Raw genomic sequence first — 24,002 nt, forward strand, 5'->3', positions numbered from 1 at the left:
GCTGCGTAAATAAAATACTATGCTTTCACGTACCTAAAGAAACAGGTATAACTATTGCTACTAGTGTTCATCTTAAGGACTTTTTAAATCAATCCTATAATAGCTGTCCATGGAAGGAGTGGAAAAACCAACCCAGAAGAATTGGTACAGCATAGGTTTCTTGCTTGTGCCACATTTTCTTGAGCTCTGACCACACAGTAAAGTTGAACATCACTGCCTCGTTAATTGTTTTACCTCCCTAGAGTTAAGAATTTTGGATGATTTTGTAGAAATAACATAGCTCATTATATAATATATGTAAAGTAGCATGCAAATATATGAATGATGATGATTAACCAGGGAGAAGACTCTGTAGGTTGGATTTTATAACTCCGGGTAAATAACCTGGGGGGTAAACTTCCCTCTGTACACAGCAGAAACAAGTTGGTCCATCTCAAGTTTCTCAACAATGGCTTTATCTTTGGGGAAACAATGAATCAGTCTTTCCCCATTATATGCCAAGGAACATAAATTCCTGAGCCCACACAAAAAGGAAATCAGACACATCTTCTGTAAGGCTCTGCTCCTCTATAAGGCAGAATTGATGACTCACAGCCAATGGCTACTAGTTCTGATCAGAGAGATACTGCAAAAAGCAGAGCTGATTAACCTTTTACAGAATTGTCAAGGGTAAAGATACTCTACCCTTTCTGAGAGAGTAAGCACAACTTACTTACAGAAGAGAATAATCCTTATGAGGTTACACTACTTGGTTCCCACATTTAAGAAAAGATAATTTCTTGGGTCTTGAAGATGGTCATGCAAATCCATGAAGGCAGATCTGGCCACAGGTTTGTAATATCCCAGTTGCTGACTTGCAGGTTAGAGCACTGAGAAGAGCATTCATTTTATAAATAAATATAGAGATAAGAATTTACAGGGCAAAGAAATGAGGGTGAAGGAGTATTATAAACATTAGTTCCAGAATATGAGTGAATGAAGATAATGTACCCTTTGGAAATAGCAAATGTTGGAAGTTTTCAAAGAAGAAAATAAATCACAAAAAAATTTGGAATGCTTTTTATGGGCTGAAGTAGGAGGAAATTAAATATCTTCAATAAGTGTCTAGAGAAAATTTTTATATAATTGTATTATTTAAAATTAGGAAAAAATGATCAAATCAGCCAAAATACAACATGGATTCATGTCTTTCATAAACTTAACACAAACATATCTACAAATATGTAGGAGACAATGACAGACTATGGACAAATTATGTATCTGTATAGTCAGACCATTCCTGACCTGCCCACCCCCACACCACCCAGAGACAGATGCTGAAATGTTCAACTTTTAAGCTCAGCCCTACTCTGGGCCAGTTCAATTCAAAATTAAGCATTATTTTAGAGATCTCATCTTCCCCGAATCAGTGAGTCTGGAATTTTCCCTGCTGCTCTAATATGGGTATCTGATATGCCTGCCTGAGGTAGTCCTAAACTAATAATAAAAGTGGCTCTACTGCAACTAAGCATTGAGTGCGTGCCACTTATCTTTCTAAATACTTTACATGCATCATCTTATTTGAATCTCAAATAACCCTCTAAGATAAGTATTACTGTCTCTCTTATGGATGAGTATGGGAAGGTTCCAAAAGGTTAAGTAATGTGCTCCAGAGGTTAAGTAACACTCAGCCAGTAAGCCACAAACTACGGAAGAAAAGCTCAGGCGAGTCTCTACTACACAGAACTGCCAGAGTCCCACATGCCCATCCCACCCAGCGCACACTCATGTTTCCTTAGTTATAAACCACTGATCCCTCCAAAAGGTTTCAAACTCAACCTTGACCCGGATCTCCTCCCAACAGTGTCTATACATTGGTCATTGTATAGACTAAAGGGGTTACAAAAATCATCCAAAACCAGGGAGCTATCATCTACCTTAACATATCCTGGTCTAGCTGCAAGATTGGTCCACTTAGACGCAGAGCTAACAGGATCATCCTAGAGTTCTCTTTACCCCTTGGCACTGTAATTTGGATTTTTATCATCTTGCACCAAGCCTAGCCATATAAGGCTATTTCTTCTTTCTCCTATAAGCCCTACAACTTCTTGATAATTAATTCCCATTCCCCAGTGAACACAAGTTATGGCCAAGTAGGTCTCAGGCTAAGAACACAAAGTTTCTGTCATGTATAAGCCCATTGTTCATATAACAGATAAAATAGTAAATACTTATTTCATTCCTCATATTCATGACACGACATACCCACATCAAGTCTCGTTTCTTTCTGGATCAAGAACCTCAAGCTCCACTTTTCCATCTCTATAAAGTTTCCAGGTTTCAGAGAAAAACATTAGAAACAAAGGAGATAAGAACCTTAAAAGACAGCAATGCAGATGCAGAAGCAGATCAATCTGTACTTCCAAAAGCCTAAAGCTAAAACAGAACATTCAACAGCTATAAAGGGAGAATGGCCAGCAGAAAGGATGAAAAGGTCCTTGGATTCATAAATGCAGTCCAACCTCCTGGAACCCTTTGATTGCTTATACAGCAGTCACATTTGCCTTGCTGATTATCTATAAAATATTTTTCAAAAACTTCACACAGAAGTACACGAGTCATAAACTGACCACTCAATGAATTTTTACAAAGTGAACACCTCTGAATAACTGATTCCAGATTGAGAAACAGACCATCCCAGCCCCACGGAAACTTCCTCCTGCAACTTTCCTGTCACTTACCTGCTCAAGCTCTGTCCAAGGATGACTTTCTCCTGTGGCTACTTAATGGGGACTTGTTTTGCCTGTCCTAGAATGTCACATATGTAGAATTATGCAGGATTATTTTGAGAGCAGCTTTTTTCATTCAGCATTACATTTCTTAGAGCCATCCGTGTTGCTATAGATTATTGTACTTCCATTTAGCATTTTCTGTATAGTATTTCATATGTATATCATTATTTATGCATTCTATTGTAGATGGATGTTTAAGTTGAATTTTCATTATTGCATATGTACTCAAAGCCCAATTAATTCCTTTTGATGAATTATAGCATTATAATTATGTATTATAGTATTCTATTTTCCCCAGTAAAATATTCTCACATTAGTCATTATCAAATTTCCTCCCCTTGGCTTAGATCACGTGTCCAATATGATAAGATGATCTTGCTTTGTGTCTTGATTCTGAACTCCGCAGCACTGGGAACCCATTTCTGTTTCCATTAGCTGCAAATTTTTAAATGAGTATCTTCATTCTTCTGACAGGTTACTCTAGAACATTAAATATTTTAAGTCTAATATAAAATACAATATTAGACTGTTCACCTCCAGCCTAGGAAAGAATGTGGAAAGTACTAAAATGTGTTATTGTTGCTAAGAGGCCAGAGTTGTTGTTTTTTTAGACAACTCTTTCCCAAAATTTAGCTCTCTGCTTTATCCTTGCCATTTCCACCTCATATCTATAGTACTCTTAAGCTAAGAGTAGTCTTGGATTTTTTTTTTTTAGAAGAAAAGCAGTTATAATATATTGCAGTTGATTTACTTTACTTGTTACCCTTCCTGGGTAAATTTGCATTTTAAAAAACTGCTGTACAAGGAGCTCTCCAAAGGCAAAATTTGCCATCAGGAAAAGTTTTAGGCACTGTGATCTGAGTGAAATATATATTGTGGTGAGGCAGAAACTTCCCAGACACCTCAAAGACATGATGTTGGCATGCATATTGCATTTGTAACTGAACTAGACTAGTCCATTGAGTACTGGTTTTTAAAAAAACTCCATACTTACTTGAGAATAATTTAATCCTTGTGATAAATAACTTGAAAATTAGAGAGTTTCCATTAATACTCTCAGCCAGGGATGCATGGGCCTGGCAGCTGAAGGTTCAACAGAAGAAGCAGGGTTTTTGAGCCTCCAGTCTTTCCCCCACTCTGAAGGTTGACACCTTGCCTGAACATCCCTCTCTACGGGACTCCCTTCCACATTTTCATTTGAATGGGGAAAATCTAACACGAAACTAAAACTTTATTGCTAACAGAACTCTTCCTGTCTTTTTCAATTACTGTCTTCCCATATGTAATGGTGATTGGGTCAAGTTTCTTTCATTGACAAATATGTTGCTAAACTATATAATGGAAAATGGTTACTAGATTTTTTTCCTTATGAGACAAGAGGGATAAGTTGATAGTACAAAGGCCTCAAGTCAGCCAAAAATAAATCTTCAAAAATTTGGTTTAGCTTGTGATCTATTTGATGAAGTCATACTGTCTGAGGGTATAGGAATCTCATCCAGAGGTGGCTTCCCACATTTTCTCTCTCCCATGTCCATAGCTTATCATTCATGTAATTCTTCTGCTATGAGTCCAGTTCCTTGGAATATTTCTCAGTACAACTGTTTAGGTAGCTCCTAATAGTTGGTCAAAGTAGATACATGAAATGAAAACTCTGCCAATCTTAATCCAGGAAATTTAAATCCAAGTGATAAAATAGTCCTGGCACTCAAAATGACTCACTGTAGATACTAATTGAATATGTCCATTCTCTTTATATGTTCAGATTTTCCTGAAAAGAGGAAATAACAGAAAACAGTAGTAGAAGTGTGGGGCTATAGAAAACAAGGGGGATATTATAGGTAGGTAGGAACTAAGAGCTACTGGGGACCTATTAGTGTTCAGTTTAAATGAGTAGCCATGGTGGGCTGAAGAGGTTATTAACATCTGCATCCAAAGCAGCAATGAACATACATTTGGAATGCATAAGATTAAACACCTTTGGAATGACTTAGGACAGTCATAGTTGAGAGAAAATTATTTCAGCCAGCATTTTAAAAATTAAATTATCATTGATATACAATCTTATGATGATTTCAAATACACAACACAGTGGTTCAACTTTCACCCATATTACCAAGTCCTCACCGCCTCCAGGTGGTCAGTATAGTAAGATGTTATTGTCCCTGTGACTTACCTATATTGTGATTGTGAATTATAGTGCCCCTTAATTCCCTTCTCCCTTCCAATCTGCCCTCCCTAATCCCCCCCTTTGGTAACTGCTAGTCCCTTCTTGGAGTCTGTGATTCTACTATTATTCTGTTCCTTTCTGTTTGCTTTGTTTTTATACTCCAAAAATGAGTGAAATCATTTGGTACTTGTCTCTGTCTACCTGTTAAGCCAGTATTAAAAAAAGAAAATTAAAATGGTTAACTGTACTTAGGGATTATTTTTTTTCTTCTTTCAGTGCTTTTTTCAAAATGACTGTATTTTAAAATTTAAAGTGGAAAATACCTAATGAGGCCCAATTTTTAAATTCAAAATAATATTTTCAAGAAATAAGATATGCATACCAGTTCAGTGACTTTAGGTTACAAAATAGAACATTACATAAAAAAGAAATTTTCTGGAAGAATTGTCATAAAAGACAGCATCCCAAATAATTCATGTATACATTCTACTCTCAAGGATTTGGAGCATAAAGCTTTATTCCTTAAGTGTGGGATGTATTTAGAAGTTTCCTGCCAAAGAGAACATTATAAGGGGCAGGTTACAGTGGAGAAACCTCATGAACACTGCCTCAGTCAGGTGATGATGGTCAGCATCAACAGTAATGGGTCATTGGTAGTCTGTACCCTTGATAGAACATGATGAGAAGAACATTGACCTCAAGGATCTTCCTCCTCAAAACTCATAGCCCAATTCTAATCATGAGAAAAACATCAGACATATCCCAACTGAGGGGCATTCTACAAAATCCCTGAATGTTGCTCCTCAAAAGTGTCAGCTCAAGGTTATCAAAAACAAAGAAGGCCTGATAAACTGTCATGGACAAGAAGAGGTTAAGTGACATGATAACTAAACACAGTGTGGATCCTAGATAGGGTAAGCACATTAGGTAAAAACTAAGGAAATCTGAATGAAGTGTGGACTTTAGTTACAAATAATGTATCAATATTGGTTTGTTAATTAAAAACATACCCTACTATTCTGATACATTAATAACAGAGAAAACTGGGTACAAAGCATATGAGAACTTTCTATCTTCACAGGATTTATGTAAATACATAACTGTTTTTCAATAAACATTTCCTGAGAAAAAGAGATAAACAGCTGGCCCCTTTTTTGGAAATGTACACATCATAGTAGTATATGGGGATTATAATATTGGAGGCATGAATCCCTGGAGCAGCTCAGCACCGTATCTTGTAGGCCTGCTTCTCTGGAAGTCATCTTCTCTCTAGGAATTGTTTAGATCCACTACTGTCTGAGGATGGGCAGATTGGAACCATTTAACTCTGTTCCCCTTTGGCTCCATTGTTTTAGGATTCTATGATTTATTTATAACATTGGATATCAGCTACCTTTGGTAAACATAATTTCCATTCTTACTAATATTCTCACAGAGAGCCCATTTCTTTTAGACTTGGATTAAATCCTATATTTGCATGATAATAGTATAAGAAAGTATTATTCCCATTTAGGTATACCAAATGCTTTACTTTCTCCAACAAGACAAGGGAGACAGGCTTGCTTGGCATTGGTGTCATTCTAAATAATTTTTTGATGACTGCTTCTTAGCACTTGGTTATATTCAGGATGCTGGCAAATTAATACCAAGTTTTATACAAAGTTCTCATAACTCCTCTCCAAAATATACAGATATACCAATATGATGGAAGAATCCACATGTTTACTTTCATATAAATATTTTTCCTCCATAATGATATGAGGCCTGGAACTTATCTATATTTACCTCTAGTGTAAAATATTTTGTTTAAGTCTCTATATAAGACTAGAAAAGTGGAAGGGAAATCACGTATCTCTTTTGGACTTATAAATCAAGGACTGAAACTATGCTATAAAAACACCAAGATGGACTTTATTTTTTTCATATATGGGACTTAATAACTTCTCTCCTCCATTGTAACCTCCACATTGATACTTCCCCACATCCCCGCATCACTCAAAAACTGTATGTGTGTGTGTGTGTGTGTGTGTGTGTGTTTCAAACAAAATCATAATTAGAACACATCATCTACGCTTCATTCAAGCAAAAGCTCTACCAGTCCTTTAGGCAAGCTGCTCCCACAGAAGGTCATGTTTCACACCTTTGTTAGTGTAGAACATGCCTTGAATGTCTAATAAGTTTCAGGTAATAAGGTGAGCATGATTTGCACAACGAATGAGGAGTGCATCATGTAAGGCTCTGGCTAACTGAGGCACGCTCGGGATCTCCACAGTCACCGGATTTCTTCCACTGTTTTTTTTCTGACCAATGTTAAATTTCCTTTCTTAGTCACTGGTCAGACTGTGTTGCAAAGCAGTAAATGAGTCCCTTCCTTGCCTTGAACTTGTTAAGCTTTCCAACTTCCACTACTATGTTTGGCAGGCAGCTCCACATCCTACTGACTCTCTGCAAGAAACAGAGCCTCCTGATATCTAACACGCTGTCCTTAACTTGCTAAGCTCAGTTTAGGCAAACTTACTTCTGAAGTTAAGGACTTGAGTCTTTTCCTGATATTTCTCTTCTGATAAAGTTTTCAGCCCATAGTAAGTGGAAAACAAAAGGATAAAGGAAGGGGAAAGAGGAAAGTGGGGGGAAGAAAGAGAGGCAGAGAGAGGAGAAATGCTATAAATATGGGCCAATACCTAATTATAATTCAAGACACTGGCAATTTAATAAAAACAACTCCTCCAGAATGCAGCCATAAGGAAAGAGTTTCCACAATCTGTTCATCTGCATAATTAGTGATTGAGGACCTGGGAACAGTTGGAACATTGCTGAGGAAGGCCCAGGTCACATTATTGATAACATAAATAACAAAGATACAGATTTCCCCGAACTACAAACATCAGAATGTAACTAACAACAACCTAATAGGAGCACAGAAAACAAACAGAAAGCAGATAAACTCTGGAGCCGGGTGGGCAGAAGTGTGGAGTCAAGCACATCATTCATCAATCTAAATCCCTCAGGTTTCTTAGAGTCACAGAAAAATAAGAAAACAGGGATCCTCATCGGTGGTGCTATCTGCAAGGATGTGTCACTACAGCTGTGAGTCTGTATGTTCCATGAGTCAGATACATAGTCTTCACACTTTTCCACAGAAGAACATAACTCATTTTGGGGGAAAAAAAAATCGCATTGCTAAACTTAGTTATTTAACGGCACAGTGGAGACCTGGCAACTGAGACTGGAGACGTGGTCTGCATTTCAGAACTTGGCTGAATTCTATATAAAGGACTGATGGATATATTTAATACATTTAAAAATAAGTTAACTTCTCATCTCCATTATAAGAATCCGTGCATTCTTACTGCCATTTTGAAAAAGTCTGTAAGAAGCACAAGAACCACCACATCTGTCTTTATACCTTTTGTATTTCCAGCTCTTGCCATAGGGCTGAGAATATAGTATACTGAGTAGATATTTTTGACAGCCTGGCTACAGACAAATAAAGCAAAAATAAGAGGAAGTTAGGAATCACGTAAAATTCTGCTACCCAAATCCTGCCACTGTTTTACAAGTCTTGGGTGTGAACTTTTATGTAGACAGAAATACAATTTCCAAATAATTATTTTCAAACCAAGTACCAGCTACATAGAGGGTATAGATATACAGACTGTGTAAGATCTAAGAGTTCTAGGTAAATCAATCCAAGATGGGTGCACACATAAACTATCAACCCTGGCAAATTTGAACTCTTTGCGTCCTCAGACAGTGTGAGATCTTCTCACCATGTGAACAAAGAACTGTATTGGAGCCCAAACAGTATGGGTGACAGCGGAAGGCACAAAGAAAGAATTTTCATTGCACATACCTCTGTCATGCATGAATGTCCCTAGGGTAAATATGGGAATAGTTTCAACTTTTAACAATAGAAAGGAGAACAGTAATACATTTTAAAAGTATATGTGGCTTTGTGCTTTAAGCTTTAAAAACCACACATACCTGTGGTTTTGAAATATCCTTAAGACACCAGAGGGGATGATTCTGTCTGACTGGGTGAATGAGATAAAAGGAAAACCTGTCCTGAAAATAGGAAATTAACCTGTTCCTGTAGAGTTGTAGTAATTGTACACCAGGTCACAGGACTGAGGACCTATATAAAGCTTAAAACTATGATTACTCAACAATTGGAAAGCAGTAAAGGGAATCTGCCCTTTAAAATCAAGTATATCACTAGCACATGAAATAGACAGATTTCATTAGTTTGTTCAGCAAATATTTATTGAGCTCCTACTATGGGGCATAGACTCCTCAAAGTGCTGAAGTTACCAGTAAATGGGGCAGGAAAAATTGGCCTGCTGCCATCAAATTCAAGTCCCTGTGAGCGCACACTCAGGCTGCTCCCTGCCCGCATCACACATTTCTAAAGAAACCATGTGTATCTTTAATATAGGTCCCAAGATTTGAAAATCACTCTCTCCTCAGGCAGGTGCATTTAAATGCAAACTGGTTTAGCATGATTGGCAGAAACCATTGAATGAACTTCTGCAGGTGTTGAGAAGTGAAATGTAGGACGCCTCAAAGGAACAGGACATCAAAAAGCTGAGTTTTTATATAACCACATACAGTGGGAAAAGGTTAGATGTCATGAATATCCACAAATTTTATCTGTTATAGAAGAATTTGAATCTAATGGACTAAAAGCTAGTTTTAATCTAATGGACTACCTTAGAAAACTCTAGAATGTCTTTGCACTATTTTAATGGGTCATGGAAGATGGCCTAAAGCAGTGGTTCCCAGAATTTTGGATTTCATACATAGGTAGAATTAAAGTACAACAACAAAGAAAGAAAACTGCCATAGGGTTGCTGATTTTTAATTTCAAACACAGACACTGAAAGACACAAATGTTTTAAAAGTAGAAAAAATACCAGAATAAATTGGAGTCATTTCTAAGAAGTATAGCTAGCATTTGTATCAACACAGGTTAGCTATTGTATTGGGATAGGCTAAATTATACTATAGTAACAAATCTGTCCCCCTCTCCCCAGTCTCAGCAGTTTAAAACAACATGCTATATATTTTTCATGGTAAGTGGGAGTGGTCAGCCCTGGAGATCAAGACTGATGAAGCAGCCACCTCAGATGTGGCCAAGTGCTGTGCCAGAGGGAAAGGGGAGCTCTGGATGCTCTTACATCAGCAATGAATGTTCCAGAAGTGACACACATCACTCCTCCTACAACTCATTGACCAGGACTAGTCATATGACCCTACCCATCCACAAGAAGGCCAGGAAGTGCAAACTTACCATGTTACCATGTACTAGGTAAGCTGGCACTATCTGACAAGCAGTACGCATTGGATAAGCAAACCGATGGGTGCCACCGCAGTTGATCACATTCTGATTTTCTCATTTCACTATGCCCTAGTGAAAACCTGGTCACATTTTTACACAGATCTAAGTCAGCCTTTGAGAACAAAAGAATGTGGGAGACAGGAGAGGGGAGGGGAAGATTGGGAAATGGAGAGAGAGGATGAAAGGGGAGGGAAAGAAAGATAGACGTTTACAAATAAAATTCTCTCTGGAAATTGAGAACTTTCTTTGGGGGTGGGAGGGTGTGCCAATTATCTCTAGGTGGCCCAACAATAAAGAGACGGCTAGTGCATGTGGCCCCTGTGACCAAAGGCAAACAACCCTGAAGCCCAGATGCCAGGAGCAGCAGCACACGGGAAGGGCACTGAAACTCAAGCCTGCCCCAGTAGCACAGGCTCCTGCTCGTGAACTCAGAGACAATTTGCTTTAGCTGTCAACAACGTCATGCTTTATAACTCATTCTTAATCCACCCCCTCAAGGATGATTATTTCAATGTTAACTCTGCACCTAAACATCTGAACAGGTCTGAGTCAGTCCAGCAAAACCAAGCAACGTCAGGTTGACCGTGAAGTTTGCCTAAGAAATGAAAAGAAGCTTGGTTTCCTGTGCTGTGTGCTGGTTTGCTCACAGTTGTTTTGCGCTGGTTTGTTGCTTTTATTGTTGTTAATACATGTGGCAACACCAGCCCTCAAAATTAAGTAAATCTCTTTGCTCAGCCATTCTATTGAGCCACGAGGCAGGGAAGTCTTATGCTGTTTCATGGAAATTCTGATTTTCAAAGTAATAAACAAATCTCAAAGGAACCAGAAAGGAACTACTGGACTCACGCCACACACTCTGTGTGGGCTCAAGAAACTGTATTTGATGATGGCAAATTTCCTTTTCAAAAACACCCTCAAACAAAGCTTAAGTTCCAGAAATGTTTTCTGGAACCAGACTCGTAGTGAATTTTCCTTGGAGGGCCTAATGCAAGATGAAGGACAAATGGAACTAAGATAGACTTGGTACCCAACTGAGGGAATGTGGGAGTTCAAACAAACTTGGGCTGTGGTGAGATTTATGTCTTCGATTCTGTGATTCAAACAAATAATACTCCATTTAGTGGGGGGAAATGGCCAGTACTGCCATATAATAAAGCAAATATACTGAGTAAGATATATTAACTTTTGAAAATTCACGATAAAATTCTGTCAGAACGACATAAAATGAAATGCAAATCTCTCTCTTTTCTCACTTATTCCCACGAATCCTAAGTTCTTCTTCCTCAGTGTAAAGTGAACAGTCTCTAAGGCATTTTCCAGAAAAACTGGAATGCCTCTATTATCATGTTTATTTATGCATGTTCCCCATCTACCCAGAGGAGATCTACTATATATAGTGTTTTTCACTTTAATTGTTCAGGCAGTTATCTTAGCATCACACAAAGTCTCAGTACATTTCTCTTCCCTGTTGGAACTTCAAAAATATCAATCACCTTTCTCTTTGAATTCATTAAGAAGCTATGTAGACACCCAAGCATTTTGTATAGTACTTTGCACTGGGACAAAGAAACAAAAGAACCTTTTTCATTGAAATATTTCAGGATTAAACATTACCTATGAATGAATGGGATGATCATCTGCTCCTGAATAAATGACTAAAGTATTAAATAAGTGCTTTTTAATAATAAACTTGGCTTTGTGACTTGAGCAAGGGCTATCTGTCAGATTGGCTGTTATTACAGGTCAGAAATCCCATAGTGTGTTTGTGCTATTCAAAGCTTCCTCAGATACCTGAAAAAATATCTGAATTGAAAGCTTGGAAATTAGAAGATGCCTCCTCAACAGATTTTTCTGAACCTTGATCAAAAACAGAAAGCGTGACATGGTGAGGACACCAATGCAGTGGTCCCTCCAGAAGATGCTACACTCTCAATGCAGCAATTCTTGGGCCCATCTAAGTGCACTGGTCTCCTGTAGAGACTTTAATAAGTTTAACTCAGCTGTTTGCAGATATATACATATATTTATTGCTGAGGCAGATTATGAGAATGCATACAGCTGCAGAAGAATGATTACAATGAGAATGACTTAATGAGGAATAGCTATCTATTTAGCATCTACTTGTCAGTAATGACTCAGTTCCTTACTTAAACTTTCTCATTTAATAAAATATCCCTAAGAAATACTCTTCCCTACAAGATGGATAGATAGGTATGTGGATAGGTAGGTAGATAGATACATCATTACCTCACAGAAAATAAAATGTCATTCATCCAAGTCACACAGTCAGCAATGGGTTGGGCAGATATTCAAATATAAGTCTCTGATTACAAAGATAGTCTTCTTCCCACTGTACCACAAATCCTTTTAAAAAATTATCTATTTACTAAAGTATGTGCCAGGCCCAGATGGTTTTACAGCTGAATTCTATCTAACTTTCAGTGAACAGATAATCCTTATGTTATTCAAAAAATTTCTGACCATATCGAAAGATGGAAAGTTTCCCAATTCAATTTACAAAGCCAGCATAACCCTGCTTCCCTGATGAAGACAGAATAAAAAGAAAACTATAAAAAATTTCACTCTTGAATATGGATGCAATAAAGTAAACTGCATGTAAAGATCATCAATTAAATCCAGGTGTATATTTAAAAAATAGCATCCCATGACAAAGTAGAGTATATTGCAGGAATGCGGGGATAGTTCAAAATTAGAAAAAACAGTAACGTAACTTATCAAATTAACTGGATAAATGAAAAACATAACAGAACTACATTAATTAATGCTAAGAAACATGTCTTAAAAATATCTATATTTAAAATTTAGAAATAAAAACTCCAGGTTAAAAAAAAAGAATATAGTGGAACTGCAAGGACTATTTATACCAACAGCAGACATCACACTAAAAAAGGTAACTAGTGACCACAATTTAAACAATGCTGTTTGGGGATTCTAAGATAATAAAATAATAAGATAGTGATATTAACAGTGGAAAGAAAGAGAAAAGAGTATTATATGCATACCTGGTAACTCAAAAGTCTGAAAGAGGTTAATTAACATTAATAAGAGATTTGATAATGTGATTGGATACCAAATGAATAAATAGAAGGACACATTGTGTTTTAGTATCCCAAAATACACTTTATAATAAAATTATTTCTTCTCATATTAATACAGAAATGTAATGAGTTCCAATAAAAATTCCATTAGGTTATTTTTCTCAGAACTAGACAGAATGGTTTAAAGGTTCATTTGGAAAATGAATGTATGATTTTGCCAAGAAATTTATGAAAAATAAGAATGATGAGAAAGGGTGACTTTTCTATATCAGACACTAAAATGTTTAGAATGTAAGATTCCAGAGGGAAGGCTTTCTATCTGTGTTGTTTCCAGGATATACACAAAGCCAGGAACATAGTGTTTACTCAGTGATTATTGTTTTAATATATAAATGAAGTAAACTAATGTGATCAAAAGAGTGAGATTCTGGCCCATGAATAAGCAGGGAAATCAGTGAGAGAGAAGAGAGAGTCAAGAAACTAATTTAAGTATGCGTTTTATTAAATTAAGTGGCTTTTCAATTTTGTGAGGGGGAGACTCAGTATCTATTCAGTGCCTTTAAGAATGAATACTGGCTATCCTTATAGAAGAAAATAAAGTTGGCTCCCTACATCACCCTAAAATAAAAAGTATGTGTCCAGTTAATTGAGGATTGAAATGTTAATATAAATGTAATGGACATGCATTACCTACAATGTTACTTCTATTAGACATCTCTGACTTTCACCTGCCTGGACCCCCTCCCCTAGCCCCACTTTCACAGGCCCAGTGGGACTGCCTTGTCCAGATTAACTTGGCTTCACCCTCTGTTCACTACCCAACACCTGCTCTTTCTTTCTGGCATATGTGACTATTCTCCAGATCCCTACTCCAACGGGATGAAATGTTCTTAGAAGGAATTTGCTTTCCAGATGTGTCTTCATGGCTGTATTATTTGTATCCTAATTTGGTAAGTAAAATGTGACAGAATAATAAATGGGAACAAATTAGTGGGATTGTATTATTAAGCTTCCATTGTATAATTGTGCTCTGAAATCATCTGTGCCAAGCAAATGATTATTAGAGGAGGAAAAAAAACCAAATTTTCCATTTACAAGATACTATAAACAATGCAGTAAGTTAAGCTTAAAGAGACCAGGGAGTTAAGTTGATTGATCATAAAGAAGGAAGAAAAAATATGGATAAATGGAATTGTCACCCAATGCTGAAAACAAAAAAAAATCAAAAGAACAACGTCACAAAGCCTGCATGGCCTTTCAGGAATATTCTGCTGATTCTAAATACAACCACTGAGAACCATCCCTTTCTTCTTTTCTTCCCTAGGGTTAGGAAGTGTGAAACTAACCTAAAGTCTGGAAGACTGCATTTTTGTTCATTGGTGACTTTCTGGAACAAAGGGACTCACAAAGCTTTGAGAAATATCTTAACCATAAGACCAAAGAGAATATTTAACCATTCTCCACTCCCTCTCCCCACAAGGAAATGACTTACATTTTAAGAACCTCATGCAAAGAATGAGGAAATTAGATATCAGAGAGACTTAACCAGATCGTGAGCTACACTCACCTTTCTTGAGAGGTAATTTAATATGGTAGATGGCACGTGAACTTGAATGTCACACAGTCCTGAGTTCAGATACTTGCTTCACTTTTTAGAGAAATAATTTAACTACACAGCGCTTCAGATCTCTTATCTTTAAAACAGCCTAAACAATCCTTTCTCACTTGTGGGCAAAGGGCCTAGGACAAAGCTCCTCATTGTTGTCCCTTCACATCCCCTGGCAGAATTTTTGAGGGTGGGGGAGGGATGATAAAAGGACATTTTCAAGAATTCCATCTCTAATAGAGAGAAAATGCATAACCAATTTGCTATTAGATAAGGCTCATTCAAAATAAATGTCCAAAGCATTTTTAAGCACCAGTTTCATCAAAAGATGTGAATTCCAACAATAGCATACTGATTTTATTCTGTATAGGCTCTCTGCAGATTCAAACATTTGTTTTAGTGTGGGACAAGATTTTTGGCATCAGTTTAGTAAAATGTTGGGTTCTTAGTTTGCATAACTGTTGCGCCTGTAACAAGCAGACACAAAGCCTTGGCTCATTTTGCCACCCTCCCCGCATATCGGAGCAGCGGCCATGTCTCTCACCCATCTGCAGCCTAAGGGAGGTTTTGGAAAGCCCAGAGATCTATGCTGCACACTGCCAAAGAATCCACAGTAAAGTTGTCCTCCATTTTCCAGCATCCTGAGAATTAAAGAGTATTCAATGTCATCATGATGAGAAAAGGTTTTCCCTACTTCAATTACTGTGACTCTTCCCAGGTGAAATCAGCACAGCAATTCTGGGGAGCCTCACGGACATCCCCAGAAATGACTTTTGTAAGTGATATCAGGGTGGTTACACACCTAGTTTCTCTTTTAAAACCAGCATCTACTTTGTTCAGTATAGAGAACAACTTGAGGACACAGCTGTTCATCTAGCGAAGCCCTGGTGTGAGATAATGTCATGCAGCCTCTCCTTTACTAAAGGGTTAAAGAGTTTTTTCTGCTTTTTCTCTGTCAGTAATACTGTAAAGAAAGAGTGAGTGGGAATAGCTGCATATCACAATCATTACTACATTTTACAATAAAACCCAAGGAGTGTAACAATATTTCTAGTAACTTAACATTTCACACGTATCACCTTATCAGTTCTAATTCTTTCTGCCAGCAGATATTTGTTGTATTGACTCTCTGTGTTTTGAACACTGTGTTAAGTGCAGGGAATAAAGGGAGTAAATAGAGCTCCTGCCTTCAAGGAAATAACAGATAAATAAACAGGCCTTTTCAGCACAATGTGGCAAGCACTGCAATAGCAGTCAGACAGGCTGCCATGGGACACCCAGAATGGATATTTGACCCAGCCTTGGGAGGGAAAGGAGCTAATTCTTTCCTATTCATTCCTCCATGATGAGGTGAAGGAAGAAGTCAATTCTTGCTTGAAGATGACTTTTAAGGTGAATCCACAGAATGAGTGAGAAGAAGCATTCTATGCAGAAGGTTATTTTTTTTTTCAGTTTTCAAGAACAGAGCAGCACACCAGGTCAATAAGAGCAGTTAGTGGCTAAGCTTTGGGAGCTCTCACTGTGGGCAAGGTATTGTATTAAGCACTATAGGTGGAATATTTCATGCATTTTTCACAACAATCCTATGAGGTAAAGTCTATTGCCCCTGTTTATATATGAGGAAAACAAGAATTAGATCTCATAACTTGCTCCACCAACAACACACAGCCAGAAATAATGAGGCCAGGAGTCAAGTTCAGCCTTGCTTTGATCCATTAAGCTCTTTCCAAATGTTGCTTCCAAATAGCCATTTAGCCTGAATAGACTTTGTGTTTGGAGACTCCATCAAAAGTTTCATACTACTCTCTCTCATTCTATTATTTTTCTGTATCTTACCTAATGCCAAAAGAATAAGAGGCATCATTTCAAAAGCCAAGCCAAATATTGTTGCCAAGGACGGAGGAGGAGCCATCTTGTCATAAACCCCAAGTCAGAGGTGGAACACTGGGCTCTCTGAAGATTATCCCCGCCCTCTGCCTCGCCCCACATCACAGGAGGGGAAGGGGGTGGGCGAGTGGGTCAGTGGAATATCCTCATACCCCACGTACGTGTTCACACAATCCTCTTTCTGCAGCTCTAGTTACTCATAGGTGATAAAAATTGTATACTTTATAACAAATTTAATATTATCAGCTTGGTAGACAGGACACTGAGCTTTGGAGTGGGAGAAACCAGGGATTGATTCTTTGTTCTGTCACTTGCTCACTTTGTGCCCATAGTAATTTTAAAAATCTTTCTAACTCTTGTTTCTTGCCTGTAAAGTGGAGGTAAAAAACCTCACCCATTGGTTCTGAAGAGTGTTAAATGAGAATATTTGTGCCATGTGCTGAGTATGGCCCTGGCATACAGCAATTACTGTGTAAAATAAGAGTTACTATAATTATTAGGTTTACAATTTTAAACCTTTGGTGAAAAGTGACAATTAAGATACTTTTCAACTGTACATTTTAAAAACTATTAGCTTCATGCTCTCCCTTTAATATTCTTATTTGTAATGGCTATTTTCAAATGAAAAAAAATTGAAGGTCTTTTCTTAGCTCCATTCTTTGAACCAAATCGACTTCTAAGAGCTATTCATAAAGGAGCTCTCAATGTGTGATGTTAACATAGGAATCTAAAATCACGCTCAGAGAATTTAGGGCTAAGTGAGTAAGGACACAGAAAAGCTCAAAAACGGTTTGTGTAATGGAAGACGGCTATGCCTCTCCTTTGCCTCGTTCAGAGGATGAATTGCTCCTGCTCTTCCTCTTCATCCCCCACATCCTAAACAGATTTCCTGAAAGACCTTCTGGTTAAGTTCTCATCCCCTTGGCAAGGCAACTGGTCTGCTGAGCCAGTCAGCTGTCTCATTGAGATTCACTGCCAGGTGGACAGCTTTGATGGCAAGGAGGTGGCGTTCCGCCCAGTTAAGCAGCTTTCAAGCCTCAAGCCATAAAGATGAGCTCCTGGCCCTCCTTCCTCCAGGAGGATACTGCAGACATATTGCCTGCCCTTGGAAGTATGGCTTTCCTGTGGTGCGAATTATTGAGCTGTGCAGAGCACCTTACTTACTGCTCTCTCCTCAGAGCACTGGAGACACACTGTCCAGTTTCAGTGTCAGCTTTTCTTCGTTAAAGGTGTTGTTCAAGTAATTAGCCTGAGTTTGAAGCAAGCAGTAAGTTAGGATATGTGGTTTTCTCGGTCAAGGCTGATCTTTCTACTCATCAGGAAAAAATAATCCTGTGCCTGAAGGAATATAGGAAATAAAAGACTCAGTGTTTCTGAATGAAAATTCCTCTGTTTGATAGGTCTTGCCTAATTTTTAAACTAAAAAACCAATAGCTGTTACATCTTGAGTCCTGATACTGTGCTTTCTAGCCCACTTTTTAGGTGTGAGTACCATGAGCAAAAGATGTTTGAAGACTCAAAAAGCAAGATGTTTTAAAACTGAAACAGAATCTTATATGTATGTTTCCTAACCATGTGTAATATATGTCCACCAAAAAAATACAGAAAAGACGAAACACCCATTCAACTGTCAGTCGGACAGAATCACAAAGGAGGAAACCCAGATGACTCACCACAAAGAACGGCAGGTGGAGATCTTCCGAGGGCTGGTTGGAGTGGACAGCTCGTGGCTCTCACCACCTCACTGTCTTTCACAAAGGGAGGAGGAGCTGCTGCTCACCTTACATCAGTGTGAAAGGTTTCAAGGAAACTTGGGGCCTTGCTGTTCTTATGCGGGAGTTGGGTGAGTGAAGTGTACCAACGTCTGACATCCACCTGGAAAATATAAAAGGCAGAGATGACTCACCCAGCTGTTCAGCTAGTGAAGCACAAGAAATTGTTGCCACATTGGGGTTCACTGGCACCCAAAGTCAGTCAAGCTGAAATACGCATGAATACTGCCTGTGTGATAGGAGGGGGATTAAGCCAAACTTGAAACATTTTAAATCTTGCCCAAGAGGACAATCTAGAAAAGTCACAAGTCCCTGATAGAGACCTCAGGAAAAGTCAGGGATATAGAAACTGAAACAAAGTGGGCTGGCTACACAGTCAGAGCTGGATTCTGGAAAGAAATGAAACATGTACATGCCCAACAAGAGTAAGTCTGCCCCTCCCAGAAAGGACGAGGCTGTTTCATAAAAACACCAGTCACAGAAGAAGTTTCTGTCCTCCTTTCCCATCTCCCTGACCTCGTCCTCCTTAGAATTAGCAAGACAGAGAAAAAAAGGTGCAAGCCAGAGTGAGAAAAGAGGAACGACTAGAGCTCCCAATCTGAGTTGCAGGCAGCTTGTCTCTAGTTGTTCCTAGTTGTCCAGCTGAATGAAGAATGGGAAGGGGAAATGACTGATCACTATATCTGATGGGATCCTGTTTCAGAGAAAACACTGAACTGCAACCTATAGTTACTGTAAGATTTTGTCCTAATAGGACCAAAAAATAATATATCATAGCACTCCAGGGGCTAGGAAAATACTTGAATAAAAGGATAAGAGATGTAAGAGAGTCATATAGTCTCTGTCACAACTTCACAAGTACATAACTCTGCAGCTGTGACTCAAAACACAGCTGCTGACAATACATCAATGAGGGGTTGTGGCTGTGCTCCCATCTAGCTTTATTTGTACACAGAGGTGGTGGGCTCATTTGGCCCATGGGCTGCAGTCTGCCAAACTCTGTTCTGCACCATCATTTTTAGTGGCTATACCGAATTCCATTCCACAGTTTGAACCAAATCTTTTTCAAGCATTTAACTGCTGTTGGACATTTAGGTTGTTTCACAGTTCTGTGACTGAAGATGCTTGCATGCACATCTTTGTACATAAAACTTTATGTCCATCTTGATTACTTATATGGCCTGTTTCTAAAGTACAATTCTGGGGACCAGGCTTCATTTTAAAGGCTTTTGAACAATGCTGCCAAATTGGCCTCAAGAAAAGTACCAGTTTTCACACTCACCATTGGGGTGCAAGAGTGTCTACTTCCCTATAGCAGACATGGCAAATGGGGAACCCTTTATAGGCACACCTCACAAACTGAAAACTAAAAATGGAAACTGGGAGAGATTATATGTCTAAAGCGGCTTACGAGTTGCAGTCTTTAGTCTGGAAGACAGCAAGGCCGACCTCTCCCCAGTACATTAGTTACTTCTAAGAGAAACACTGAGAACAGACCATTATTTCCCTCTGAATTCTCTGGCTACTGTCTGGCATCATATTTTCTTGATTTTGTTTCCATGGCCACCATGATTACAGGCAGAGTGAACCAGTGAACCAAACTGAGAGTGGGCACTCACAGGAAGTGCTAACTGTACTCTGACCTTATTGCACAGTGTGACCCCTGGACAAGGCCTTGAACCTCAGCTGTGTGACAGCTTCTCTGCAGAAAAATGTGACAGTGCCCTCCAGGGAGAAAGCTGAGACTAAATGATGACACTCCCCCCTACAAATATCAGGTGCTCATGAAAAGAGTTTTCTGACCCCATAGTCTGGAAGCAGGGGCATAGATTCTTCCTTTAGAGATGAATGGCTACCGCTTTATTTATAAGAATCAGTGCAATGCAGTAGAATCTACATGATGCAGAGTCAATCTGGCCATGAACTAAGAAAATGTCCCCAACATCTCACCAGCCAAACTGTAACATGACTCCATCATTCTCTGCCATTTAAGGCCTGAGGAAAATGTGCATCAGGGGCATATAAAAGAGCTGCCGCAAGTACTGGCACCTTGTCCCCAGAATTATCCAGACCATCTCCCTGCATTCCACTTGCTGCTTCTTGCTTTCCCCTGTTTTCTGACAGCCATCAGGCCCCTTACCTGGCTTCTCAAGGGCCACTCTGGGCCCTCCTGTTCCAGCAGGGTTTCAATACAGCTTTATGGATGACTCCTATCCTCCTTACTTGATAGCCTCACTTAGGTCCCACCCACGGAACCTTCCACCCACTCCAAGTTCACCGGGATGGAGTCATCTCCCTCACTCTACCTTCCAGCTGAGATGCCAGGGCTGCATGCATGATCAGGCAATCAACTCCAAAGACCAAACTACAGCTCAGGGGCTATCACCTTTAATCATCTTTTAAAAGATGTTTTTATAATATCTGGAATAAACCCAGGCAAGTGGACTACACATGAGCTTAACCCCACTAAACTACAGCTACCCCAGATACTGATTTCTCTATTTTTTTGAGGAGTCTTCACAGCCACATTTCTAGCTCACATCCTAATTCTTTCTGGCATAGACTATTTCACCTGAATCATTGATTTTAGCCAACTTCTCCATGCCCCAAATACTTATATACACACACAATTATTCATATTTACATATCTGATATATCAAATTTATCTTCCTAAATCATGTGCTATTATCTTAATCCCTTTCTCTAAAACCCTCACTGGCTCCCCATAGCTTATACTTAAGCAAATTCCATCCCCTGGAGCATACATAATGTTCAAACCCCTCCAAACATAGTGTCCACAAAATATGACCCCAACTCTCACACAAAAAAAATTCACCAGTGGCCAACAAATATGTGGAAACTTGTTCAGCATCATTAGTCATCAGGGAAGTGCCAGTTAAAACCACAATGAGATACAACTACCCAGCTAAGAGAATGACCAAACTGAGAAAGGTTGACGACAGTGGGACATCAGGCTGCTGTTCTCTGTCCCCTAAGGCTTCTCTTCCTCAGTGCCAAGCTCCAGCCAAACCAGACTGCTCCCACTTCTCTGAAGAGGACTCATCCCCCTGCTTCTCCATTCAGTCACCTGAAATTCCCTGAGGAAGGCAGGACAGGCTCCCTGCCACCTCCCTGCCACCCACATTCTAACCCCAGAATTTGTGAATGTGTCACGTTACATGACGAAGGGGTATTAAGGTAGCAGACAGAATTAAGGTGCTCATCAGCTGACCTTAGACCAAGGAGATTATGCTAAATGATCCAGGCAGACTCAATAACCACAGGGGCCTTTAAATGTGGGAGAGAGAGGCAGAAGTGGGGGTCAGAGGGATGTCATAAGAACTCCAAGCGATATTGCTGATTAGAAGATGCAGGAAGAAGCCCACAAGTTAGGAAAATGGGCGGCCTCTAGAAACAGAACAGGGCAAGCAGACTGATTCCCCAGAAAGGAGGCTGCTGACACCTTGACTTTATCCTGTGAGATTCATGTAGCACTCTGACATTCAGAACTGCTGGCAAACCTATTTCTACTGTTTTAAGCTACTGAGTTTGTGGCAATTCATTATAGCAGCAACAGAAAATTCATAGGTTGCTGCTCATCAAAACACTTTTAAGGAAGATCAGTGCCACCCGATCTGGTGCCTCTATTCCTGAACCTCCATGGTGATTATTTCTCTTTCTCTCATGGCACATATTTTACCTTATAGTACTTTCCCTCCTATTTAGTTAATCACTTTATAGTGACTATTCTTACAGACATATTCATGGTACCTGCCTGCCATGGTCCTTCTGCCAGAGCACTCATGCTGTGCACCATCTGACCACTGCCTTCCGCCAACCAGCTCTAGGCGAATGGACTAGGGGTGGACGCCTCAGCCAGGGAGAGCCAGTCCACAGGCTGGCCTCATGCTCAAGGATGACGTGAACTAACCGGTTAGCTCCCCTTTCGAAATGCGCTGGTCAGAATCCACTGGAGTGGGCCATCAGGTCTTGCAGAATTAGGGTTAGCACAGCCCTTCTGTACAATGACACTGAGATAATGAGGAAACTGGCCAGAGAAGAGAGAAGATGAAACCAGAAACAAAGGGAGGCAGGGACACCATGAGATGACGGGAAAGGGAGAAAAGGAGAGGGACGGAGGAAGTAAGTTTCCCAGTAATAGAATGTTCTCTCCTCTCTCTTCATGCTGTCAAACATGTTGAAGAGTTGCTGCTACCTCTCAGCAGCCCCGTGGCCCTCTCTCCATGGTGATCCTACCACTCTCTCCTATGGCCCCAGATGCAGAGCCCCCAGCATCAGCTTCTCACCCTAGTCATCTCTTGCTTGAGCTTTGTCACCAGTCTCCCAACTCAGTCTCAGGGTCTTGCCCTCTTCTGACTTATAGCCACTCTTCACATTTCCACCAGCCTCATTTTCTAAAAACATGAATCCAAATACTTCACCTTCCTATGTAAAACTTTTCAGTGCTGCCTACCATCTGCAGGCTCAAGTGCAGTCACCTTGGCGGGGTCCAACGGGCCTGCTGCTATTGGACCTTGACTCTGCCTGTCTCCTCACTCACCTTGTTCATCTTCTTCCTTCCATTCTCTGCCCCTCCCACCCCCAGAACACACCCGGCTCCCACATTACAGATTTTAGCCAAGACTGCTGAAGCCAGTCTGTGTATCAGAATCACATGCGGGGTGTTGTTAGAAGTCATAATGTTCAGGGGAGAGGAAGTGTCTGGGAACCCTCTGTACTATCTGCTCAATTTTACTATAAATCTGAAACTAAGTGTATTAAATGCCACCATGGATATTTGGGGTGGGATGGATGGAGAGTTGACTGGCACACATCTAGAGATGAGATGACTACTTGGTCCATGCTGGCCACCCTCCACTCCCTCTGAGAAACAGCACTTTACTCTTCCACACTGGCATTCTGGACGGTCATTACTGGAGAGCCATCTTAGCCCTCAAAGTCTGTTCTTAGGCCACTCCACCGTGAAACACTCCCCAGCTTGCCAGATGGAATAGATAATTTTTTCCACACCATTCCCACGTTTCTTTGGACATGCCTCTACCACAGCATTTATTACAGAGTGAAATAGTTTTCCCCTATGCATCTGTCTCTTCTGCCAGAATATATACCCTGTTCTTTCTTCATATTTACTGCCTTTGCTGTCCAAGTTCAATACCAGACATACAGTAGGCCTTGAAATGTTCAAGAGAGGAATACTCTTGTTTCATTTTATGAATAAATAAGTGGTTGAATGGTTAATAGCTAACACGTATTGAGCATTTACTATGTGCTGGCCTTATTCTAAGAGCTATATGGGTATTCTCTAGGTCAATACTTACAAGTTGAAATAGGTACATTTGTCATTTTGCACAAGAGTTAAATAACTTGTTTGCCACAAAGAG

General features: G+C 39.5%; 1 long non-coding RNA gene across 1 annotated transcript in view; it reads right to left on the reverse strand.

The window, feature by feature from the left end:
- Positions 1–18,980, reverse strand: part of LOC130683189 (uncharacterized) — a 94,184-nt gene extending 75,204 nt beyond the window's left edge. Inside the window, exons 1-2 of the long non-coding RNA XR_008996805.1 lie at positions 18,924–18,980; positions 18,502–18,703 (exon numbers count right to left, since the gene is read on the reverse strand). This is a non-coding gene — a long non-coding RNA (uncharacterized LOC130683189). The remainder of the gene's footprint in view (positions 1–18,501; positions 18,704–18,923) is intronic.
- Positions 18,981–24,002: the final 5,022 nt, after the last annotated feature.

Source organism: Manis pentadactyla, chromosome 3, assembly GCF_030020395.1.
Source record: "Manis pentadactyla isolate mManPen7 chromosome 3, mManPen7.hap1, whole genome shotgun sequence".
NCBI classification, from domain to species: Eukaryota; Metazoa; Chordata; class Mammalia; order Pholidota; family Manidae; genus Manis; species Manis pentadactyla.